The 14,228-nt window shown below is 43.7% G+C and overlaps 1 long non-coding RNA gene across 1 annotated transcript in view; it reads left to right on the forward strand.

Annotated features, from left to right (window-relative positions):
• Nucleotides 1-14,228, forward strand: part of LOC146344797 (uncharacterized) — a 124,116-nt gene that overhangs the window by 65,838 nt on the left and 44,050 nt on the right. Inside the window, exon 3 of the long non-coding RNA XR_014792316.1 lies at nucleotides 3,311-3,453. This is a non-coding gene — a long non-coding RNA (uncharacterized LOC146344797). The remainder of the gene's footprint in view (nucleotides 1-3,310; nucleotides 3,454-14,228) is intronic.

Below are 14,228 nucleotides of genomic sequence, written 5' to 3' on the forward strand. Positions count from 1 at the left end.
TTCAAAATCACAGTACAAGATCTTCAAATACTCTACAAAAGAGCTAACTTTTACTGATCGGTGAAATGCCAACCAAGACAGGGCCAGGCAGGCCTACCTTGAGAGGGTATTCCAGAACTCCAGTGCAACAGTTGAGAAAGCTGTATCCTGCAGGACCCCCTCCCTTTGTACCTTCGATAACACAGGACTGTGGAGAAGGGCTTCTGACATTAATCTAAGTGTAAGGAAATATGGGTGATGACTGTCCAGTAGTCACCACCACTGTTGCTCTGAGGCCACTTGGCATCGATTCTTGGGGTGGAGCAGCCTTGAGGCAGTAGTCATGGTGGCAACACAGCTCCCTGTGCGTGCCTTCTCTGTGGAACAAGTAGACATGGGGATTGAGGGGTATAAGTTAGGATGAAGGGAGAAATGAACTGTTTTTCCATTCTCTTCATTTAAAATTGCTTCACCTGACCCTTCTTCTCTCCTAAAGCTCCACAGTATACAGAATCTATACAGCTTGGGACCTTGGGACCTGATGGAACACCTCCCCCTATATGTAACTACCCATAACTTCATCCACAGAAGCCCTTCTTTAAGTATCCCCTCATTCTTTTTTTTATAATAATTTTTTTATTTTTAAAAAACAAAACAACAACATAAACACACAATAGACATACATACAGTAAAATATCTCTTACGATTATAAGGTATCTACCTTTGGCTCCACCTACACAACAAATGCTCATTATTATTCTCTAATTCTTATCTTGACTGTATATCATACATTGAGTTCACAAACATTATATTATTTCTCTCCTAATTTTAACAACAACAACAACAAAAGAGAGATAACCATCTCAAAGCTCAAAATCCAGATACAGAGATATAATTTTTCTCTATTTCTTGTACAAATTCTGTAAAAGGTTTCCAGTCTAACCTAAATTTAGTTGTTGATCCTTCTTTAATTATAGTAGTCAGTTTTGCCATCTCTGCCAGCTCCATCATTTTCATAATCCACTCATTCGCAGTTGGTATTATTTCATTCTTCCACTTTTGTGCATACAATAACCTTACAGACGTTGTCATGTAGAGAAAGAGGGTTCCCCCCTTCTCTTTTATGTGTTTGTTTATTAGTCCCAATAAAAAAGTTTCTGGCTTTAATGCTATAGTAGTCTTTAATATTCTTTGCGCTAAAGACTGTACTCGTTTCCAAAATGTTTTAGCTTTTTTACAAGTCCACCATAAATGATAAAATGTTCCCTCTTGATCTTCAAGTACCCCCTCATTCTAAAGCTCAGAAGGTGGCAACGAGGGAGAGGGTTTTGGTGGTAGCCCCCCAGCTCTGGAATGCTCTCCCAAGGGAAGTTCACCCGGCAGCCATGCTGCTATCTTTTCAGCACCAGGCTAAGACTTTCCTGTTCTTCTAGGCTTTTAAAGTTTTTTAAAGGTATTTTAAGGTGCAATCCTATGCATGTTTAGACAGATATAAGTCCTACAACTCCCAGCAACCCCCATCCAGCCATGGTGTCTGGGGGAAGCTGGGAGTTGTAGGATTTATTTTTGTTTAAACATGCGTAGAATTGCACCCTTAAAGTTCTGAAAGGATTTTTAAACAATTTAGTATTTTTTTTGTCTTATTTGTGCGTGTGTGTGCTTAATTATTGAAGTTCCTGCATCTGGTTTTGCCTGATACTGTATTCTATGCTGCGTTGACATATTTCTTAGTTTTATATTGTTGATTTTACTGCAATATTATTCATATCATGCATGTTGTTTGTAAAATGCCTAAAGAAATTTATTTTATGAAGCATTTAATAAATGTAACACTGAATGAATGAATGAATGAATGAATGAATGAATGAATGGCTAGTGTGGGCTGCCAGGAGAGTTCCATTGTGTGAATGGAACTACTGCACATGTGTTAGGTAGGTACAATTTAGGGAAGAATTGGGGAAATATAGGAATCATTTACAACCACATTCCTCCAGCAAGTGTACCCTAATTTTGTCCAAGAACCTGCACACACTCCCATCATGCAGGGACATCTGCACTGGAAATGCCACCAGGAAATTCCAGCCGGTCATCTCCCTCTCTTCAGAAGCCATAAGCACCAGAGTGAAAATCTCTTTACGCAGATGCTATGAAGAGAAACTTGTTAAATCTGGTTAGTAAAATAGAATGTGTTTGTTGTGGGGGGCTGGAATAATGTTTCCATGTTCATTTGACAGGAGCTTTCAGACCTGCTTTTATCTTTTATCACTCCTGGGTTGTAATTTTTGTAAAGCCTCTTGAAAGAACAGTTTTCGGTTCTCTCACCCACTTTTCCAAGGGCTCCATTTCTCCACAGGCAGTTGCTTGGAAAGTTAATTACTCTATTCTTTTACAGTGACCTTGACTGTATTTCATATCAGAAGGAAATGGCATTTGGGTTTTTCTAATTTAGAAGCACAAAGGAGGTTGAAAGAGACAGGACTGGTACCTGATTCAGTCTGTGAAAAGAGCCACTCATGTTAAATTATGGGCTGCTGAAGCTGGAACCAAAGATAACATTATTGGACTTCAGCATTAAATATGATTAATGGGGCAACAGGAATATCATTTGGGTTACCTCACATATATACTTTATTTATTTTCATATTAAGGATTTCACAGCACTGCAACAAAGTACGTGATGCTATTTCTTTTAAAGACTTGTAAATTACTGTTTGATCGTTTCCCCTGTATTCACTTGCTTTCTTCCTATCTTCCAGGCTCTGCTGCGACAGGGTGTCAGGAGAGGCAGGAGTTCCTATTTCCTCCCCTTTTCAGATGGCACTATTTTATTGTTCAGGAGATTATGGAATATTCTTAGAGCAGGAAATCTCATTTAAGAGGAGGAAGAGCAGCTACATACACATGCAGCCACCACTGAGACAGGCAGGCAGGCGCATGCACACATGCGCGCACACACACACACACAACTGAACAGAAGCAAAGCAGATAGGCTGATTTTCCAAAATCCTGGTTTTGCACATCTACAGCTTATCTGACAGCCATTTTGGATGTGGCAATAAACAGGAACAACAAGAAGCACAATTGAATTACTTCCAGCTCCCTTGAGCTCTTTTTTTCCTCCCCAACCCGTGGAAAGAGACACATAGTTGCCCCAACAGTAAACGCTTGCACATCTCTGCATGAAGTGTCCTCCTTCCTGTTGGTAGGAGCCCCAAAGTGGAAGTACCACGTAATCATGTTTCATTCCAACAAAACTGCCAAGAGAGAGGCAAAAGGACCCCTGCATAACGTCTCTGCACAGCTCTAAAGTTGTTATGCTTTATTTACTCAGGTTCTCCATCAGGATTTCCACTTCAACCAGTGGTTCACAGTGGTGTTCCAACAAATGGAGATCTCATTTCTCTGAAGCAGAAGGCTGGAACTCCTCCTTTCTTCACTCACTGGGCTCCATGTCATCCATCATCTCCAGTATCAGTATGTTTTCTTTGTTGTTGATTTGAAAACTTCCTATAAATGTTGTATCCTCACAGATGAAATTAGAATGTTAGCAGTAGCACAGGGATGCAAAACCTCATTCACACCGAGGGCCAAATTCAATAGCAGAGAAGCTCTGGAGGCTGCATTTCAGTAGTGGGTGGAGCCGAATGCAAAAGGAGCAGGACCAAAATACCAAAGAACCCCAGCATATGTAGCTTAAAGCTCTTGCTGCCATTACTCAGCCTTAGGAGAGGCAGTTCAACCTTTCAGAATGGGGGAAAACTGCACAAAAGCCAGGACACCACCAAATGACTGGTGGTTAGGGAAAGGGTAGGGCCAGAGGAAGGGGCCATGGCCATCTTGGAGACCCTGAAGAGCTGGACTGGGACCCCCAGAGGGCTGGGATTGGTGCCCAGGCCTGAGGTTCTGCACCCCTGATGTAGTGGATTCTTGCAGGCACCTTGAGATTTCTTCATATGGGCTATTGTGAGATTCAGGTCCACGTTCAAAGTGTGTTTCACAAATGCACCCCCCCACCCCACACCCGTGAAATCTGGACATGTCTTAAGACAGAGTGGTAATGGGAATTCCCTGTGTAAATGGAAGTGGTAGTTTGGCCAGAATGCAGTGGATGAAACACAAATATTTAGTGCTCATGGTAGTATAATATTTTGTGATGATTGCAACTGTTGCTGGAAATCATATTTAATCAAATGCTACAGGCAGGGCTGGCATCAAGGGTAGGCATGGTTGTGCACCTGCCAAGGGCCCACACCCCAGCAGGGGCCCATTGACAAGAGCCCCCAAGGACTTGGTCCTCCCCTTCCATTTTGCAACCTACTTCTTTACCTGCTTCTCACTGTGGCCCATGAAATAGTGGTGGTGAGAAAGGGAGAAATACAGAAATGCTTACTGGCTCACTAGCTCTCTGCGTGTCAAGCCAGCAAGTGATAGCCATGACGAGAAAGAGGATGAGGAGCAATTGCAGTTGGTGACAATGGTGGTGAGAAGGTAGACTCATGGAGGGAGGGGGCCCATTGAGGATGTCTTGCCCAAGAGCCCTCCAAAACCTGAAGCTGGCACTGCTACAGGAGTGCTGTCAAGGTGTTTGGGCATTCTAATAAGATTACCTAATCTTCATTAGGTAATCTGATTTTGTAATCTAATATGATTACAAGATAGCAAGGAATGTGAAGAAATGGGGTGCACTCAGACATAGTGGAGAGAAATGAAACTTGATCAGGAAAGACGCACTTATAGTTCTTACCAGGATAAAGCATGTTTTTGCCATTTTTCAAGCCAGACTGGCAAAAAGAGTCATGGGTGGGAGAGTCAAGCAAGGATCACTCTACAGGAAAATGGAAACATTCAGACAAACCATTTTCTGCTATTGCTTCTCCAAACAACAAGGGCTCCATTATACCAATACTTCTGTGCAATTCAGCATCACTATTTTAGATGAGAAACCTGCATTGATAAGGTTAACATTCGTATGAATTAGCAGATGTATAATTTTTATTTTTTAACCAAGTGTGTACGCATTTGGATGCTTTCCTCCTTAAATTAGGTGTTGCTGTTATTTGCTTTTAGAAACTATTTCCTGTTGGGAAAAGCCTGCATCATTTAAAGAGATGAAAAATGCATAGTAGATAGACGGCGCCAGCTTTAATGGAAGGCTGGCCTTCTCTTTAGTTTCCCTGCTCTACAGTCTGATTTTTGCCTGATTTACATAGAATCATAGGGTTGGAAGGGGCCTACAAGACCATCCAGTCCAACCCCCTGCTTAATACCAGCAGTCTCCCATCCAAATACTAACCAGGGCTGACCCTGCTGAGCTTCCGAGATCAGACGAGATCAGGCATAATGCTGAAATCATGGTGATGTGCATTTGAACATTACTTATTGTCGTGTTTATTCCAGCTCAGAACATAAAGAATTCAGGCATGATATGCACATAGCTACATCACTAAAAAGCCATGCTTATAATAACTAGTAAAATTTAGTAGAGCATCACTAGATTTAACTATGGTAGTACTATTGCAGGAGCTGTCCAAAAAGACAGCTGTGGTACATCAATAATAATAATAGCAGTAGAAATTATGAATGTTGCTGAATGTTGTATATTCCTTTTTTTTAAGGGGGGATTGCAAGAAATAAGTCTGCACAACTACCTTGTCTACAAATATTTCTACTAAGACGTGCACACATCCAACACAAACTGTCGTTAGCCATTTGTTCTGGGCTGTGGAGTGTGCTTAGAGACAGCGTGTTGAAGTGGCTATAGTGTTGGAGACCCAGGTTCTAGTCCTCATTTAGCCATGAAGCTCACTGGGTAACTTTGGGCCAGTCACTGACTTTCAGCCTAACCTACCTCACAGGGTTATTGTGAGGCTAAAAATGGAGAAGATGAAGTACACAGCTTTGGGCTCTTTGGAGGAAAGGCCAGATATAAATGTAACCAATACATAAATATAAACAAATTAGTGGGAAGAGCACATGCTTTGCATGCAACAGGTCCCAAGTTCAATCCCTGGCATCACCAGGGAGAACAAGGAATAGGAAAGGCCCTGGAGAACCACTGCCAGTCAGTGCAGACCAGCCTTCCCCAAACCTGGCGCCCTCCAGAAGTTTTAGACTTCAGCTCCCATCAGCCGCAGTCAGCATGGCCAATACTCAGGAATGCTAGGAGTTGTCATTAGGGGTGGATGAAAGTCACTTACCTGTCCTCGAAGGACGTTCGCGGTGGGGGGGAGGCGCTTCGCTGGTCCCCCCGCGAAGTTCAGGCCGGGGGGGAGGCTTCCCGCCTCGCCCCGGCCGAAATTCAGCCCGGGGAGGAGGCTTCCCGCCTCGCCCGGCCACGAACGCGAAAGTTAAAAAAAAAAAAAAAACAACGCCCCCTGATAGGCTACGTGACGATTCACGTAGCCTATCACGGCTAGATCTGCAAAGTCAGCCGTGATAGGCTACGTGAATCGTCACGTAGCCTATCACGGGTGACTTAAAAAAAAAAAAAGCACGTACGCTAATGGCGGCCCCCATAGGGAGCCGCCATTCCCGTTCCTTATTTGGTCGCTGTAGTCTACGTAAATCTTTACGTAGACTACAGCGACCAAATAAGGAATGGGAATGGCAGCTCCCTATGGGGGCCGCCATTATCCATACACACTTTTTTTTTTTTTAAAGTCACCCGTGATAGGCTACGTGACGATTGACGTAGCCTATCACGGCTGACTTTGCAAATCTAGCTGTGATAGGCTATGTGAATCGTCACGTAGCCTATCAGGGGGCGTTGTTTTTTTTTTTTCTTTCATTGCAATGGCGGCGGCGGCAGCCAGTCGAAAGACCAGCTGCCGCTCCCGCCCCGCTCGAACACCCGCCGAACCGCCGGCCGGACCCGCCGCCGGGAGGGACATTCGGCGAAGGTAAGTCCTGTCCCGGGGCGGGGTGCGGGGGGCGGGGGGGTTCGGAGGATTTCTCCCCGAAACTTGTTCGGGGGGCCGAACACGTTGGCGCTCGGCCCCCCGAAGTTTCGGGGAGAAATTCTCCGCCAACCCTAGTTGTCATCCAAAACATCTGCAGGGCACCAGATTGAGGAAGGCTGGTGTAGACAATACTGAACTAGATGAGTCTGACTTGGTATAAGGTAGTTTCCTGTGTTCTTATAACCCAATTTTATATTTTTTTTACATTTAATCAAAGTCATTTAAAACCATATTTGTTATGTTTTTCTCAACTGTGAATTAAGCTATTTGATCCCAATGCCAGATTAGTAAAGAGCTGTTTCCAGGCATAGGAAGGAGGTTTTTCTCAGCATTACAGCTTGTTTACATTTTTTCCACCAAGTCTATCTTCTGGGTATGAAATTCCAAATAAAGTGGCAACAGAATTCATATTCATAATGACAATATTACTTTGTAATCTCACCTGCATTTTAGTGATATTACTCAGGTGAGTTTGAGTCATTATATCAAGTCATCCTTTCCTAACAGTATTCTTAAAGCTGCTACCATTCAAGCATGATATCCATACAAATAACCATATTAAGATGTGTACAGATGTGAAAGGATGCGGTTTCCTTTTCATAGGGAAAACGCATGTCTTCTAGACTAGTTTCCAGGATCCAGATATGCCTTTCCTAGGAAATGCGTTCTGAAACCGAGGGGTATACATTTTTTGTCCTTCTGAAATAATGTTGGAAGTGCCTTTGATATTTCCATGATGACTTTTTTTTTAACCCACACCCTGGATCATAGGCAAGCGATTTCATTTCCTTAAAGTCAGAAGAACCATGGGAACAGCAGTGGTGGTATCTGCATGCTGCTTGTCTTCAAATGTACGTGAGATGTGTCCTTGATATATGAGCTCAAGGTCCAGATCTAGACTCCAGCCAGCCTGTCCAGTTCTGACTTAGAGATGTTCCCACGTGACTTAGTTGTGCAGTGGGGTGTAGCAGCAAGCTGTTGGCATGATTTCCCCTAACATGTGGAACCTTTAATGTGAACCTGAGCCTAGACAAGTAGACCTCCTCTGATGGGATCCAGCCATCATTTTTTCACAGACGTGGCTCATATCAGTGGGCCCTACAAACACAGGCAGTTATCCTTGGTAGAAGGTGATTCACATTAGTATTTCTGTTTGTTGTGTGGGAGGGTAGGAACCCAAGGTTTGCGTCCATACTCCACTGTATGTATATAACCTACAAGACCTAGTGGTGAGAGTCCCACTGTGGAATGCTCTTCCCCAGAGGATAGACTGGCCCCAGCATTGACCAGCTCTCGAGCCAGGTGAAAACAATATTTTCAAGAGATTGTTTTCACCTGCCCTGCCCAGAGACCTTTGGCTATTGGGCAGTGTAGAAGTGTAACAGACAAACAAAAAAGCAAACAGGCCTTTTGATTAGATGGGTGGGCCTATGCACTTTTGGACTTTTAATATTAATGGTGTGTGTGTGTTTAGCAAATAAGGTAGTATATGAATATTAGTAATAAATGAAAATAAAATAAATAATTGTGGCAAGGTGATTGACAGGGTGTGTATATATATATATATATGGAAATTTTTATACTGGTTGTTTTTTCTGCATTTCTATTGGTTTTATAATAATTGTGTATTGGGACCATTTCATAATAAAGGACAGGATATACATTTAAAAAATGAAATTCATAAATAAAATAAAAATAAGTCCAAGCAATGAGTAAATTTGCTCTTGGAGCTTTTATTTTATTTTTAAATTATTTACTGAGGGAGAGAGGGGGGATGGAGGGAGCACCATCTCTAGTGTAGACACTCTGATGTTTCTCCTCCCTAACTCAATAGACCACAATCCTGGATAGCAGGATACTGAAAAGGGCTAGCAAGTTCTCAAAATAAAAAAAAATGCAGCATAATATTGATTTATTCAGGATTCAGTGACACCGTGCAGCCCATTATTCATATTCAGTGTGCTCCCATATCAGATGTAAATTATCTTTTTCCTCACCATTTTTTTCCCTGAAGATAGACTCTTCAGTCATCCCTGGTTTTTGTAACACATTAGGAGAGCTACAGGTGTAAATCAGCCCTGTCAAGCATTGTCTGGGCCCATTTTGTAATCAATGGTTTATTTATGACCACTCTTCCCTCCACCCCACCCTAGTCTTCGAAAACTGTACCAGCACCATAGCCACAAGAAGTCATGGCTGTACTCCAGTGTTTCAGTGGAATCAATGGAATTAATCATCAGCTTTCCATCTGATATTGAATCAGTTCAGGTACTGGAATGATAAATAACTTTATTATCTGTATGGGATCAACATGAAATGATAACTGAGGCTTGGTATTAAAAATACTTTCAATTTCTGTATACTCAACACTTGCATTTTTCAATACTGCTCTCCTTCTCTCCCCCTGACCCCTCCACCCTCGCAGCTGTCTGGGAAAAAAGAAAATTGAATTACATGCGATGAATTCAAAGGACCACTACAGACCACTAATAATATACATCAGCCTCCCCCAACTTGGTGCCCTCCGGGTGTTTTAGACTGCAAATCCCAGCATTCCTGACCATTGGTCTTGCTGGCTGGAGCTGATGGGAGCTGAAGTCCAAAACATCTGGAGGGCACTATGTTGGGGAAGGTTGATGCACATTATCCAGCATCCATTCCACCCTGTGCCATCCGGTCTGCCAAGGCCCATGCGGTGGCTGAGAGCCCACTGCTAAAAGTCCACTTGCCCTCCCTCACCCTGTTTGCTTGCTCACCCTCTAGCCAAGAAAGGATGAGCAGGAGAGCAGCCATGGTACCGTTGGCCATTGGTGCCATGTTTCCCTTGGGCCCCCTCGTTCCTTATGCACTCACACACACAAATAGAGAGGCTTCAGTCTCACACCTTTAATTCATTATCAACAGGTTCATTACAGATGCAAATCTTTGAAGATTCTCTGGCTACAAAGGAATACCTCCAGGGGATTCAAATGGGATCACCGAAACTTGCCTGCAGTTTGAAAAGGAGGCTATCTGGCTAGGCTAACCCATATCTGAACTGGCTTGTGAAAATGCCTCCCCCAGTTCTAGCTGTTCCTTTTCTGAATCTGAGCTGCTAACTATCTCCCTGCGATCAGAATCAAACCTGACAGTTGGCTGCTTCCTCATCAACTCTCTCCCTGGCAAGCAAGCGGCCAGCAGCAATGGCTATAAGGAGGATGCAGGCTTGCTGGGAGTGGGGGGCCCATAAGGAAGATGTCTCTTGCTTGAGCTCCCAAAACCTGGAGGCAACCCTAATCCTCTTGTCTCCAAGAGGGCAGCGGGCTTGTGTTCTCTGACCAGCAGCCCCCTCCCGCCCCCACCCATGTCATGGGGCAAACCACTTTTTAAATTGATGGGAGTTTCCAAATCAGTTTGTGATAGAGCATGGAAATCTGTCAAGAAGAAGAAGAAGAATCTTATCTAGGCATGCTCAGGGCTCTTTGTATTGCTATAGGCTTGGATCCTGAGTTGCCCTTCCGTTCATGAAAGGGACTACAGAAGCTACTGCTGGTGGAAAAGGGGTGATTTTTTTTTTTTGCTTCCCCCGTTAGCCCCCAGCAGCACCACTTCCTCCTATTCAGGAGGGTTCCCCCCCTCCATTTCCACCAGCAGGAGCATCCCATTAGCACAGTTCCACTCATGGGAACTAAACATCCAACCCCTATAGAGTGTTTCCCTAAGTGTTCAAGTTCTTTACCTCATATAATAATCTCAACAGCAAGTGCCTAGTAAAATAGACTATTATTCCGAAACCTGTATTGCAGATTAGGGATGTACGAAACACTTACTTGGCTCCGTTCCAGGGCATCCGCGGTGCGGGGAGGCGCTCTGTCCCTCCCCCCGGAATCCTCCCCAGCTGGCTCCACTCCGTGGCAACTCTGTGGAGCTGCTGGCTGCAGCCGGAATTCTGGCCGCTGCCAGGCTGCTGCGGCCACTACACCGGCCACCATTTGCGTGGTTGCCAAGCCGTGATAGGCTATGTAAATACTTACGTAGCCTATTACAGCAAAGAGCAGGGGTGCAAATGGCATAGCAGCTGCCATTTGCACCCCTGCTCTTTGCCGTGATAGGCTACATAAGTATTTACATAGCCTATCACGAAGAAAGGCAGCCACGCAAATGGCAGCCACTACAACAGCCGCCATTTGCAGCCGCAGCAGCCCGGCAGTGGCCAGGAGACCAGCCAGAGCCGCCACCACATCTGCCGCCACATCCACTGCCAGGTGCGCTCCATCCTGGGGGAATTCCGCGGGGTGGCGGGGGAGGGGAGCCGTTCCGCCACGGATTCCGGGGGGCCGGATTCCCCATGGCGGAATTCTCCGACATCCCTATTGCAGATGGGGAAGCTGAGAAGTCACGGTGTGCCCTAAGGCCGCCGTTTAAGTAGGACAAAAATACAGGATGGATATGGCTCAGTAGGAGTCCATCCCATGTTATTCCAAACATACAGACATACTTATTCCAAACATCAGTACTAAGAAGGGTCAAGGGAATAAGAAAACCAAATGCTAAAACGGGGCCAGAGTTGGCAAAAGGATAGTTGTATGAAAGCCAAAGAAATTCAATTTCCACAAAGCAGACAAAAGACATTCTAAATGCCAGCAAAAAGAGAACACAAAAATCCATTGGCATTAGAGGAAGCGACTGAAAAAGAAAGCCAGGAAGCAATTATTCTGGTTTCATACAAGATGAAGTATAACTGTCTGCTCTGCACACTACAGAGCCATTGCAGTCTGACTAAATTCCATCTATTTGGTGGAGCCATATCACTAATCAGGAGGAAAGCGGTGTGACAGCTCGGCCTAATGAAGTTTGTGTCATTTTAGCAAGATAAATGGCTGCGGTTCAACCAGGCACCATTCAGTTAACTCTCTGGCTGCACAAACGGGTCTATAATGTTCTCTTTAATGCACAAAGGGGACACCGATTTGCCACGTTCCAGACCTTAAAATCATAGACGTAACAATGAGCTGTCACCTCTTGGTCCCTTTCAACTCTAGCCTTTTATAAAGTACATTTCCACTGCTGACCAGTAGAATTGGTTTCTCAGGGGACACAAGAGACCTCTGACAGTTGTCTGCTCCTCAAGTACACAATTGTTTCATAGCAGGAGTATCTGGAGAGATCTTTTTCTTTCCAATCTCACTCTCCTTGAGAGATTTGTTTAGGATCAAGGTTTAAGAATATAATACAATAACAAAATACAGACAGGTCTACTGACAAACACAACTAGTATTCACTGTGTTCCTATCTCAGGCGTGTTGTCTAGGCACACCCTGAAGATGCTTAAGATAAGAATGATAATAAGGTGTCTCCCTCAGAGAAAGCCAACTTGTTGCACTATGTACATTTTCTCTTTCTGAGACACTCAGATGTATGACTGCAGTGGCATTGCATGCTGTTATCCATCTTCAGGTGCAGCTGTGTGCCTTCCAGCACCTGTATCTTAAGAGAATAATGCAAGAATTGCCTTTGAGGAGAATTGTTTAATGGTTGCCATCTGCAGCTTTTATATTAGCATAATTAGTTGGTTCTCTTTTCTCTTCTTTTTGCACCACACAACGCTTCTTTAAGCCCAGCACCAACGATAGCAACACAGCAGCTAAGAGGTGGAGCTGTGAACCAGGAAACAGCCAGTTCAGAGCTTTCCTCTGTCATGAACTTAATAGGTAGCCTTAGGCCAGCCTCCTTTTCCCAGTCTCTTTCTCCCGCACAAATAAGGAGATCGTCATGGGCACTTCCCTTACAGGAACACTCTAAGGGCTTTTGAGACAATGATGTCAAACAATTTTGCAGAGAGAGTGGGCCAAGGTGCATATAGAAAAGAAGGGATGAACAAGAAATAAGGCTGCAGAAACAATGTAGAGGGGTATGTGGATTGGTGGATGCCCTTCCTTATGGGTAGCAGCTTTTGACAATTCTCATAAGGCCCCACCTTCTGATGAAGAGAAATATAGAAACAAGGAGCCTGCAAATGTGTCTGGTCCAGAAGGATCAGAGGATTTATTAAGAGAGTTAATATTCTAAGGAAGAACTGTGGAATGAAAACCCTGGCAGAGAGCTTTTCTTTGATTGACATCATGAACCTTCTATGCAGCAGATGTCAGCAAGAGATATGGCTTCTTGGGTGTCTCTTGCTGCTTAGGGAAACAAACAAATCTCTTCCTTGGGAGAACACCTTTGTTTCAGGAAACCACCCATCCTTGTCACGGAGAGCTGTGTGTGCCGCTCATGTTTTAACTGGGTTTTTGCACTTTCTTCATGATACAGCATCACCAGAGTGCCATAATTTCTTATGAAAATAGTGGTTTTTCTATAAAGCCAATTTTGCTAAATTATTGGGAACCAGTTTGCTGGTTCAGCCTTTTCAAGTTATGCCATCTGTGGTATTTAAGAAATATGACAACATGATATTAGCCTTGTTCCACATGAGGAACGTTACTTGAGGAATGTGATATTTGCACATTCCGATATGAACCAACCTCTGATCTTTACCTCCTGGATTAACATGGATCAGAACTTGGCTATCCATCAGATTTCACCCTTCTCTGAAGGTTTCAAGGCAGTTCTTGGCTAAAAAATATGAGAGAAAATACATTCAAAAATGCATATTTAAATGTGCATTTTCACTTATTTCTTTATTTTAATTTATATATCGCCCAATAGCCGAAGCTCTCTGGGCGGTACACAAAAAATAAACCACAGAATGCAGCATAAAACAATATAAAATATGAAAGCTTAAAAATATAAAATATAAAAGTTTTTCATGCATTCATTTGTTAATTTGTAGATTAATGCGGGAACAGGATGGGATGAATGTATGGGTGAGCACATACAAAAGTGGCATAGACTGGAAATAAACTAATTTGTTCATTCTTAGTCCTCACCGCACTATCTGAAGGAAGGGGAATAGAAAAGAAGTTGGAGTTCTAGGCCTGAGAGCTTACGTGGGGGGGGGCACAGGCCATGGGGTGCTGAGAGAGAAAAAGAAGGGTAGGGTTAACAATGGGAGTGGGGTTTAGAGAGACAAGTGTGTGTGTGTGCTCTATGGAGCTCAGAGAGAAGTAGGAAGTAAACAAAGAATATATTAGACCAGCTTTTCCCAAGCTGGTATCCTCCAGATGTGTTGGATTACAACTCCAATCATTGGCTGGAATGATGGAAGTTGCAGTCCAACACAGCTGGAGGGCACCAGCTTGTGGAAAGCTGCATTAAACCCTGGAGTTAATAATAATGAAATGCTTTTCTATGGTTTACACTTTCAGTGCA

This window comes from Heloderma suspectum, chromosome 5, assembly GCF_057233095.1.
Source record: "Heloderma suspectum isolate Gila_16-S chromosome 5, 16-S_ref, whole genome shotgun sequence".
Lineage (NCBI taxonomy): Eukaryota > Metazoa > Chordata > Lepidosauria > Squamata > Helodermatidae > Heloderma > Heloderma suspectum.